Source organism: Papio anubis, chromosome 11 (assembly GCF_008728515.1).
Source record: "Papio anubis isolate 15944 chromosome 11, Panubis1.0, whole genome shotgun sequence".
NCBI classification, from domain to species: domain Eukaryota; kingdom Metazoa; phylum Chordata; class Mammalia; order Primates; family Cercopithecidae; genus Papio; species Papio anubis.
Genome location: NC_044986.1, coordinates 102,040,309 through 102,052,734, shown reverse-complemented (window position 1 = coordinate 102,052,734; position 12,426 = coordinate 102,040,309). Strand labels below are relative to the sequence as shown.

Sequence of the window (12,426 nt, the reverse complement as noted above, 5' to 3'; positions counted from 1 at the left end):
AGTTGTAATGAGTGCCTGCTTGCTGGTTCAAACTGCCACCTTTGTTCTCTGTAGCTCCAGGTGTCTGGCATAAGGCAGGTCCCATCAGCACTCTGAGACAAGTGAAATAGAAGCCTTTCCTTTGGGCAGCACCCAGAAAAGTTGAAATATTGAATGTGTGGTTCAAATCTTCCCCTCCTCCTGAAGAAGCTGGGAGCTAGAAGACACCTCTCAATCAGATAGTGCCGTGCTGGGGGTAGGGGTTATAGAAGAGGGGTGCCTCCAATTTTTCCACCAGTTTTAATTTGGCTGATTTTACACTTCCAAAGGGTGCAGGAGCCTCTAAACTAGTTCCTGGAATTTTACAAAGGGAATTAATTCATTTATTGCTGTTGGATCAATGTATCCATGAAGCTAAGAAAAGTCCATCACTTCCTATACTGTCATCTTACTGATATCACTCCAAGATAAACTTTTAAATTTTTCTTTCTTTCTCTTTTTTTTTCTTTTCTCTTTTTGCAAGACAGAGTCTCAGTCTGTTTCCCAGGCTGGAGTGCAGTGGTGCAATCATAGCTCACTGCAGCTTTCAACTCCTGAGCTCAAGAAATCCTGCTTCAGCCTCCTGAGTAGCTAGGACTACAGGCACGTGCCACCACAAATGGCTAAGTTTTAAATTTTTTGTAGAGATAATGTCTCACTATGTTGCCCAGACTTGTCTCAAACTCCTGGCCTCAAGCCATCCTTCCACCTTGGCCTCCCATTTAAATTTTCTTATAATGTAGCATTTGCAGACAAAGTAATCAGAAGTATAAAAGAGGGGTTAAAGGAAATAAGCAATAGAGTGAGAGATCCAACAGAGGTCTAACTAGATGGCCAGAAGGAGACCATACAGAAACCAAGAAAGAGGCATTATGTGAAAGATAATGGCTGAGACTATATCAGAATTGATATAAAAAAAGATATTAATATCCAAAACCAAGAACTCCATCAATTCCCAAACAAAATACATTGAAAAAAAATGAATAAAACAATAAAACCCTACTTAGACATAAAATAGTAAAAACTAATGATTTAATTTTTTATCTATATGGAGGTTTATGATCAAACAGCAGGTAATAGATTGGTATACAACAGTAATACAAATAATCAATTTTAATCTTTGGATAATTCATTAATATATAATCAGTTTCCAACTCTATTATAATTAAGCCAAATACATTTGAGAGAAGTGTGTTTTGTAACCACATCTTGCTCCTTGAAGAAACCCAAAAGTTAAAAGTCTCAAGGTCAAATCTGATAGTGATAAACTATTTTCCCACTGTGAGGGGGAGAAGGAAGAAATATTAGTGCTAATTTGTTCAGTTTTTGCTAAAAGTGTTTTCAACTCAGTTTCATTTGCACATTATCAGTCAAAGGAAAGGTTGCAAAAAGGGGAAAAACTATTTAGAGAACACTATGCAAATGGAGAGTAGAAAATAGAATTCTAGATGATCATTGTTTTATATTCAGAACATGTATATGGATCACTGAAAGCTTGTCTCTGTGGGATGCAATGAGTATTCAGGTTGGTTGGGTGACTTTGTAGCCTTGTTAATATTTTTAAGGATATTTCTACAATTATCATTTTTTGAATATTCACAAAAGTGGATAGTATATCTACTAAACAAATCACTCTATCTGTTAGCATACCTAATGAGACCAATTAAAAGGAACATTGTGGCATCATCAGGGGAATGAGAACTTCCCTTGATAGATAATTCTCAATTACTGAAGATAATATAAAGCTTGCTTCTTTTTGAATTATCCAGCTAAACAGCTAGAAATTCTAAAAACTGTGCAGATAATTACGTAATCCTTTGTGAGTACTTTAGAAGTAAACAAAACATTGCAAGTTTTGTTTGTTTGTGAAACCTTCGCTGGGAAAAAATATGGCTTGAAAATACCATTGTACTTAGTGGGTCATTTATACATTTACAGCTTTAGTCAGCTGAAGTTAATGCACTTAACATTAGATATCCTAATGTTAGCTTTCCTCTTTCCCTTTGTTCTTAAGTAATCTCAGCATTTCTCCAGATATCAGCCTTAATTGCTTATTGAAATCAAAAAAGAAGAGAATAGGATTAATTTTTTTAAAAAAACTCTTTCTTTACAACTTAATATCTGATTAAATAGACACTATGCTTAATGATTTCTCATTTTGAAGTACATGATTTGGGAAGTCACATTTCTGCTTCAGTGGTCTGTGATGCCAAATGGTGAGTGAAAGGTTAAGTCCAGCCCAGTATGGATTCACCCAGATGAAGAGTATATTTGCGCTGTGTTGAATGCTTAACTAAATGCCATCAGTTATGAGATGACAGAGAAACATGAACTATGACTGCAGCAATGACCCTGAAGAGGAATTATTGCCCATCATTAGAAAGTAGAAGAAAAATAAAGTGAGTGTTGAAGATAAAATGGGGAACTATAACACAGAGGGACAGATAGTAGAGAGATGAAAAATATATATTTGGAAAATGACAAAAATAATAGAAAATTATTTTTTGTATTATTTTACCATCTTTTAACTTAGCATACAGAATCCCTGGTTAGGAAGTACTTCCCCAGCATTTTTTAAATCACAGTTACAGAAAAACAAAATAGGAAAGTGTTACTCTATTTCACTTATTTTTTTAGAGATGAGGTTCTACTCCATTGCCTAGGCTGGAGTACAGTGGTGTGACCATAGCTTACTGCAGCCTTGAACTCCTGGGCTCAAGCAATTCTCCTACCTCAGCCTCCCAAGGAGCTAGGACTAAAGGTATATACCGCTACATCTGGCTAATTATTTTTATTTTTTGTAGAGATGTGGGTCTCACTATGTTGCCCAGGCTAGCGCCAAACTCCTAGCCTCAAGCAATGCTCCCACATCAGCCTCCTACAAGTGCTAGAATTACAGGCATGAACCACCACACCCAGTTATCCTATTTTAATAATAAAAGCCAAGTTCCAGAGGACAGATAACTAGAGAAGCACTAATTTAATGTGGATATTCTAAATTTAAGATTGGTCAAATAATTAGAGAAGAAGGAATAAATAAGTTTTTCTTGCATGTATTAAGTAAACATAAATAATAATAAACATGATTATTTTCAGGCTGTTGTTTAGATGTTTACACTAAGGTTCTCAATAATTTGTTACCTTTGTGGGATCCATGGAAGGGCAGTGTGTGTTGCGTAACAAATGTGGTCGAGTAGCTTCAGGGATAATTAAGTCCTTCAAAGCTCAAATGATAAGGGCCATTCTTGGGCAGCCACCTGCACAGATGCCTAGGCTATGCTTAGAACACTGATGCTCTAGCAAACCTTTGAAGAATGTTGAGAAAAGGGAATGACATGATGAAATTTACACTATCAAGGTAACTCTGGGAGCGGTTTGAAAGATTGGGGGTGGAGATGAAGAATACAAGCAGAGAGGAGGTATCCCTAATAAAGCCTGTCAGAAAGAAGGACTGCAGCCTGGGCAATCTGGTGAAACCCCATCTCTACAGAAATACAAAAATTAACTGGGCATTGTGGTGCATGCCTGTCATCCCAGCTACTCAGGAGGCTGTGGTGGGAGGATCACTTGAGCCTGGGATGTCAAGGCTGTAGTGAGTGTAGTGAGTACTCCAGCCTGGAAAACAGAATGAGACCTTGTCTCGAAAAAACAAAAGAAACACTAGCTTTTCAAACATATTAGCAGCCATTGAGAAAGCAGAACCAAATATACTCACTTTATAAACTCAGCTCAGGCCTGAATCGGGGAGCAAGCTGTGGGGCTGAAGAAGAGAAACAAGAAGGAAACAGAGCTGACGTCTTTAGAGAACAGTGGGTTGTGGGAGGTGAACAAGGAGAAGGGGTCTAGATTTCCTGGGCGACTGCGGCAGGCATGTGAGTAGCGAGTGGTTCACAGAGCTATGGAAGAGGAGGTGCCTGTTTGGAGGAAGGCACTAGAAATAGTCAAGGGCATATTGAGCTTGAGGAATCTGAAGAACACTCACATAGATGTCCCGGAACCAGCTAGATATAGATGGAGCTGAAGTGCAAGGGTTCTTGGCTGCATATATAAATTTGGAAGTTATCAGCTTATTTGAGTTTTGCATAAGGATAAAATCATCCAAAAAAAACATGTCGAGGGCTTAGGTCTCGCACTTGGCATTTGAGATGGTCTTACTCTAGCTGCTACATGTTGGAAGAGGCAGCGATGCACTGAAGCAACTTATGACACAGGAATTGGCTAGAAGGAGGGAACAGAGAGATGAAATCTATTCCAATAGGAGTGTGCTGTGTGGAGGCTTTGACTCCTCTGAACTTCCAGAGCAGAGCTGAGATCAACTAGGGTAAGTTCATGGAGGGAACTTCGAGCTTAGTATACAGGAGACCAGATGAATGACTAGAGTGCCACGGCACACAGACATTGCCCTAGGAAGTAGATAGGTTCCCGGCAGGAGGCCACAGGGAAGTGGAGATTAAAACAGGGTTTCTGTAGTAGGTGGGGAGCATAATTGGGTGGATTTCACTGCTTCTTTCAACTCTCAGATCTGAGGATACATTGTGTACTGCAGTAGAACAAAATGCAGCAAAATTCCAGGATAACAGAAAATAATTGGACTGTTTCTATAAAGATGTTTAAAAAAAAAAAAAAAAAAAAAAACTCTTTAGGCCAGGCATGGTGGCTCACATCTGTAAGGCCAAGGCAGGTGGATCACCGGAGGTCAGGAGTTCAACACCAGCTTGACTTGATCAACATGGTGAAGCACCATCTCTACTAAAAATACAAATATTAGCCAGGTGTTGTGACACATGCTTGTAATCCCAGTTACTCAGGAGGCTGAGGCAGGAGAATCGCTTGAACCCAGGAGGTGAATGTTGCAGTGAGCCAAGATCCCGCCACTGCACTCCAGCCTGGGCAACAGAGTGAGTGAGACGCCATCTCAAAAAACAAAAACTAACAAAAACAAACCTAACTTTAGGCCAGGTGCGGTGGCTCACGCCTGTAATCCCAGCACTTTGGGAGGCCGAGACGGGCGGATCACGAAGTCAGGAGATGGAGACCATCCTGGCTAACACGGTGAAACCCCGTCTCTACTAAAAATACAAAACTTAGCCGGGCGTAGTGGCAGGAGCCTGTAGTCCCAGCTACTCGGGAGGCTGAGGCAGGAGAATGGCGGGAACCCGGTGGGACGGAGCTTGCAGTGAGCCGAGATCGCGCCACTGCACTCCAGCCTGGGCGACAGAGCGAGACTCTATCTCAAAAAAAAAAAAAAAAAAAAACCCTAACTTTAAAACATGTTTTTGGTGTTGCAGACATTTTCATTTTCTGTCCATATTAACCTCTATTACCCCCTTCCTCTGATTCTTTCCCTTCTCTTCATATGGTTCTCCTTAAGAATGTGTCGGTAACAAACTGTTTTTTGTCACATAAAAAATGTCAAAGAAACCAAACATAAAAGGGCAGAGAAAGGAGAGGCAGGGCCTATGACATTTCCTTGAGGTTTGATGTGTTCTTGTTTCTTTTTTTGCTTTCTGTTCGTATTTCCTCCTCCTCCTCGTCTCCTTCTTCTTCCTCTTCTTCTTCTTCTTCTTCTTCTTCTTCTTCTTCTTCTTCTTCTTCTTCCTCCTCCTCCTCCTCCTCCTCCTCCTCCTCTTCTTCTTCTTCTTCTTCTTCTTCTTCTTCTTCTTCTTCTTCTTCTTCTTCTTTTCTTCTTCTTCTTCCCTTCTCCTCCTCCTACTCCTCCTCCTTATCCTCCTCCTTCTTCTTCTGTCTTACTTTTTTTTTTCTTGAGATAGAGTCTTGCTTTGTCACCCAGGTTCGAGTGCAGTGGCCAGCACACTCAGTGTAGCCTTTACCTCCCGGGCTCAAGTGATTCCCCACCTCAGCCCTCTAAGTAGCTGACACTACAGGTTGCATCAACATGCCTCTCAAGACTTTTGTATTTTGTAAAGATGGCTCGGCTCAAGTGTTGTCCAGATTGGTCTTGAACTCCTGAGCTCAGGCGATCTTCCTGCCTTGGTCTCCAAAAGTGCTGAGATTATAGACATAGGTCACCATGCCCCAACTGGAATTCTTATTTCATCACCTCTAATACCTAGCACCCTCCATACCTTCCTCTGTGCTCTACATGATAGAACCTCCTGCAGGATCAAGAAAGCTGAGAAGGTCCTTCTGCTCCCCCTAAATACACACACACACACACACACACACACACACACACACACACACACACACACACACCCTTTCCCCACATGCTCAGTACAGCCTCAAGTTCCAAAATGGGCAATTCATTCCCTAAATGAAGGCAGTCCTCCCTGCAAAAACACAAACCATCCTGAAAGACGTATCATTCCAAATTATTATTGGTTTTCTATACCTTGTATGAATGAATTTTACAACTCTTTAAGAGCTATTTTTGGGTTTTCTGTCTCCCAGGCTGGAGTGCAGTGGCACCATCATAACTATTTTTACTACATATTTTGAGTTTATTCTTTCTAGTTTTCTTTTTCCTTTCCTTAATTGCCACAGCAGTGATTCATTTCAGTGAGTGATATGTTATCGATGTTTACTGAGCAATGTAGATCCCCAATCTGATCATTTTATGTTTATATTGTCCCTTCCATGGCTTCCCAAGTAACCTGAAAATGCTAGTTCTGTCCCCAAATCTAAAAGCATTTTATCTTTTTTTTATTTTGAGATGGAGTCTTGCTCTGTTGCCCAGGCTGGAGTGCAGTGGTGGGATCTCAGCTCACTGCAACCTCTGCCTCCTGGCTTCAAGTGATTCTCCTGCCTCAGCCTCCCAAGTAGCTGGGATTACAGGTGCCTGTCACCATGGCTGGCTAATTTTTGTATTTTTAGTAGAGACAGGGTTTCACCATGTTGGACAGGCTGGTCTTGAACTCCTGACCTCAAGCAGTCAACCTACCTCGACCTCCCAAAGTGCTAGGATTACAGGCATGAATCACCACACCCAGCCTGAATCTATTTTTATTGTGCTTATCAACGAACCTTAATTTTTTTTTTTTTCCAAATTCTGAGAGGTCATTACTGAAGATAGTCTAACCTGTAACAGAAGCCTGGGAATTTTTCTGTTATTCCAGGCATCTGGAGCCATTTTGCAAGAGGAATCACTTGTGGGGAGTAGGGCCTCTGAGGGCCTAATGAACAACCGATGGGACCTCATCCGTGTATTGGTTTCATTGAGACCCAAGGCAGATACTGGGCTGCCTTTGGTCACTTCCAAACTGGCATGGCCAAGCCATGAGTCACACCAGGCCATGGAGTTATTTTCCTGCTGGCTAATCTAAAGATTGATACAGAGCCTTTATGCCATGTTTAATACTGAATGCTCAGTGTCCACTGCTTGGAGAACTTACTGATATCATACAGAGTGGAGAGAGGCACAGGGCCCCATAGCCTGGCAGTGTGGCTTTTTTGGGACATAAACAGACATCTTTGCATTGTGGCCATGAAGAAAAGACATTTATCCTTGGCATTTGTGGTCTGTGCCACTCTCTGGAGCACAGCTATCTAATCCTTTTGTTTCTGGCATGTAGAGTCTGAGAATCTCAGGATGGTGGTAAGTGAATCCTCTCTTTTGCTCTCATGAGGAACAGGAAGACGCCCTGCTCCTGCTTCTCTATGACACTAGGAATCACATTCACTTCCATGCACACAGATTCTCTCTTTCAATTGCACAACAACCCCATTTACGATGAGGAAACCACAGCTTGGAAAAGATAAGTGCCTTACTTCAGGCTTTCAAAAATGCCAGAGTTGCAACCCATAGTCAGGATTCTCTGTCTCCAAAGTCCATGATCTGCTCTGTCCTAACCAATAAAATAAAGATAAAAGGCTGCTCTCTTTTTTATGCTAAGAGAATTCTAGAAAAAGAGGTACAGAGGCATACATTCTTATGAGTTCAGAGATTTTTTAAAAGAAAGAGGTGCTGTTATACTTTCAGATCTAAGAGCTAAAACTACTAATTTTTTATTTCCAATTTTTTTTTTTTTTTTTTGAGATGGAGCTTCACTCTATTGCCCAGACTAGAGTGCAATGGTACAATCTTGGCTCACTGCAACTTCCACCTCCCAGGTTCAAGCAATTCTCCTGCCTCGGCCTCCCAAGTAGTAGGGATTGCAGGCACGCACCACCATGACTGGCTAATTTTTGTATTTTTAGTAGAGATAGGGTTTTACCATGTTGGTCAGGCTGGTCTTAAACCCCTAACCTCAGGTGATCCATTCACCTCAGCCTCCCAGAGTGCTGGGATTACAGATGTGAGCCACTGTGCCCAGCCTATTTCCAACTTTTATTTTAAGTTCAGGGTTACATGTGCAGAATGTACAGATTTGTTACCTAGGTAAAGGTGTGCCATGGTGATTAGCTGCACAGATCATCCCATCACCCAGGTACTAAGCCCTGCATACATTAGCTATTCTTACTGATGCTCTTCCTCCTCCCACTCCCCACTTTCTAACAGGTCCCAGTGTGTGTTGTTACTACCATGTATTCTCATCATTCAGCTCCCACTTATAAATGAGAACATGTGGTATTTTACTTTTTGTTCCTGTGTTAGTTTGCTGAGGATGGTGGCTTCCAGCTGCATCTATGTCCCTGCAAAGGACATGATCTCATTCCCTTTTGAGATCAGCACAGTGTTCCATGGTGTATACATACCATATTTTCTTTATCCAGTCTATCATTGGTGGGCATTTGGGTTGATTCCATGTCTTTGCTATTATGAATAGTGCTGCAGTGAACACACAAGTGCATGCATCTTTGTGATAGAATGATTCATATTCCTCTGGATATATAACTAGTAATAGGATTGCTGGATCAAATAGTATTTCTGCCTCTTAGGGCTTTGAGGAATTGCCATACCATCTTCCAAAATGGTTAAGCTAATTTATATTCCCATCAACAGTAGTAAAAGTGTTCCTTTTTCTCCACAACCTCACCAGCATCTCTTGTTTTTTTTTACTTCTTTATAGTAGCCATTCTGATTGGTGTGGGATGGACTCTCACTGTGGTTTTGATTTGCATTTCTCTAATGACCAGTGATGTTGAGCTTTTTTTTTCATATCTTTGTTGGCTGCATCACTGTCTTCTTTTGAGAAATGTCTGTTCCTGTCCTTTGCCCACATTTTAATGGGGTTGTTTGTTTTTTCTTGTAAATGTATTTAAGTTCCTTATAGATGCTGGACATTAGACCTCCGTCAGATGGGTAGATTGCAAACATTTTCTCTCATTCTGTAGGTTGTCTGTAAAACTACTCTTTTAAAACTAGTAACAAAAACATTTTAAAGGAGATTCAGGTGTAAAGTACCATAGAAGTTAAGAGAAGAATCATTGTTCAGGGAAGGATTTCACCCAACGATTTGAACTGGGCGTTGGGGTTTGGAGGACTGGCCACAAGTGCAGAGGGCAAAGCCTCAGTGGAGCAGAGCCCTGGGAACCCTGAGAAGTCAGGTACCTGGAGAAGGAACGTGCAGCTGAGAGGGGAGTTGTTTCCACTTCATGTCCCTAATATAGACGGGCAGCTTTCCAGGATTTCTCCCCAGCAAAGACCAAATCCATTAGCTTTCTATAGCGCTCCTTTCTCTTGAGTGAGAATTATTATCCCATTGTGCATTCACCAGCAATGCTGATGTGTGGGCAAATACTTGGGCCTTAATCTTGGCATTCCCTCCAAGCAGCTGTGTGACCATTCATCTTTCTGAACTTATGTCTTCTCTTATACAATGAAGGGGCACTGATGTCTAAATTTCTTTTGGCAGCATTCTTATTCCATGCGATAGTGATCAGTGCTGAGGCATTTCAGGTTCTTCTTGCATATGGAGATATGCAAGAGTAAAATAATAAAATAGAGACACACAGAGAGCGACAGATCAGAGAGACAGAGACGAATGAAAAGGCTGAATCCAGGCCTTCTGTGGCCCTTCTGTTCTTCCTACCTGTGTCCTATACCCAATGCCCCCACATCCGTTCTTACAACCAAAGGATCCCTTGTTAAAACACCCTGATTTCCAAGACCTTCTTTTCCTTTCTCATTTCTGTTTAAGGTTTCTCGTGGGTGTGTTGGGTCTGGTAACATCTTAACATGGCGAGGGATGAAATCAGGTCCCTTCCGTGGAAGATGGCTGCTGGCTGAGCAGGACCTTTCAAACCTGATAATACAGGAGACTTGTGTTAACGCACTTCACCCCTCCATTACTGGATTGATTCACAAAAGGATTCATCAAGTATCCACAATGTGCAGGGATTATGGGAAAATACAACTATGAAAGATGAATGAGCAAAGAAAACAAACACTGGAATAGAGACAAGCAGAGATATTCTGTGATGTGTAACTGAGGTTTACAGTAGAGCCTCAGTATCAGGGCAATAGGAGAACAGTGGTCACCTTTGCGCCCATGGAGGGCCATTTGAAGCTACTATAGGGCCATGAGGCAATTCTGAGCACCAGAGTTAGGGTTAGGTACTTTCTGTCCACGCTCTCCTGGTACACTGTCTCTCTATAGCCAGAATGAAAGTCTCCATTTCCCTTAGAAAATAAATGGGATAATGCCATCTACCCATTAGTGGTTTTGTATTGCCATAAAAAGGAAATATGATCAGCCAGTTTAAATACAAGTAAGGTATCTGATTAGTCCCATTCCTTTGAAATTCTGAAACATGCTTCCTGTGAAAGCTCTATGGTCGATCTTGCATAAGACATTACCCATTCCATAATGCAACATTTTCTGTACCCAGAAAATGGCTCATTTGCAAAGGAGGGGGGCGACCCCTGATGATGGTTGTGATAACTTTTGGGATGATGGCAAAGCACACGTCTGCATCCCCGTCACTCACAGTCATGGCACTGTAGCAAAATTTGCATCCCCAAGGTCACACACAACTGAATTGAAACACTGGTGTAACAGTTTCTTCTGAAAATTTAGCATTGGATCTGAGAGACACTGGGAGTTGTGGTTGGTCATTAAACCACAACATCCTGGCACATCCAAGACTGGCCCAGTGCACAATCAGAGAAGGATGGCTTACAGGGAGAAATAAAATAAAGAGACACACAGAGAGAGACAGATGAGATGGATGGAGACAAATGAAAAGGCTGAATCCAGGCCTTCTGTGGCCCTTCTGTTCTTCCTACACGTGTCCTATGCTCAATGCCCCCACATCCGTTCTTACAACCAAAGGATCCCTTGTTAAAACACCCTGATTTCCAAGATCTTCTTTTCCTTTCTCATTTCTGTTTAAGGTTTCTTGTATGTGTATTGGATCTGGTGATATCTTAGCATGGTGAGGGATGAAATCAGGTCCGTTCTGTTGGAGATGACTGCTGGCTGAGCAGGACCTTTCAAAGCTTGACGATACCGGCTGTAAGCTGTTTGGTTGTTTCTATGGCATTCCTGGGTCAGTGTTTGTCCTTGGTTTTATTTAAGAGGATGGAGCAAGAAGAAGGGACACTCTGTCCTTGGCGTGCCTAGTATTGTTCAATGGCACATCTGTTTTCCTAAGTCATTAATGGATCCTTCCGGAAACAGCCAATCTTTCCTCAAGCATTAGGTCAGCAATCCTGATTAGAATCGGCATCAACCACCCATGAAACTAGAAACTTCCCTTGTGATTTATTATTACAATAAAACCTCACTAATTAACCATAATTAGGAAGAAAAGCCCGTCTCCATTTTAAGATTCTAAAAGAAGCAACATTTTAATTTCTTCCAACTTTGCACAGTGATTTAAATTATGCTAATAAGTATATTTGACTTAATGTGTAAATAAAAATTATTTCTAAATAGCACATCAACTTAATATATGTATTCTGGCGTGTAAAGTGTCTTTAAGAAACAGCTTGTTCTTTCAAACGTTCTACTTATACTCTTACAATATTAATAGTTTAGTGTTTTTTTGGACTGAAAACACAATGAGTAACTTAACATTTGTCAGAATTATTTTTAAACAAGTAGGGACAGAATTACTGAGATTATTGTATTCTTAAATCAATATGACAATGTTTAGGGAAATGAATCATATGAGTTAACGTGTCACGCAAACCTGTTCTGAAGCTTTCTACATCTTTCTGAGGGTTTTACGTTGCACTGAAAATGAAGCTGATTTATTTAAGAGTCAGATGGAATGATTGTGTTGTAGATGAACTGAAAATCTTTTCTCCTGTGTGTTTGATAATGCTGTGATTTTTACACCATGGTTCCAATTTACAAAGAGACAAAGGTAAAAACAAATAAGCCTGCAATAAAATGTTTGGTGCCCCAAATCATTTCTTCTCATGTTTACTTGCTGTTTATAAAGCCTGAAGAAAATGTGCCAGGAAGCCGAGATTGGTTTTATGAATAGAGATGTCTTAAATGGCTACGCTAATGTCAAGCCTACAGGAATGTCTCATCAGGACACTCGATGTGAGCTGCA

The 12,426-nt window shown here is 41.0% G+C and overlaps 1 protein-coding gene across 4 annotated transcripts in view; it reads left to right on the top strand.

Annotated features, from left to right (window-relative positions):
* The window catches only part of KIAA1217 (KIAA1217 ortholog), a 499,018-nt gene that overhangs the window by 21,391 nt on the left and 465,201 nt on the right, over positions 1 to 12,426 (top strand). The window lies entirely within an intron of this gene.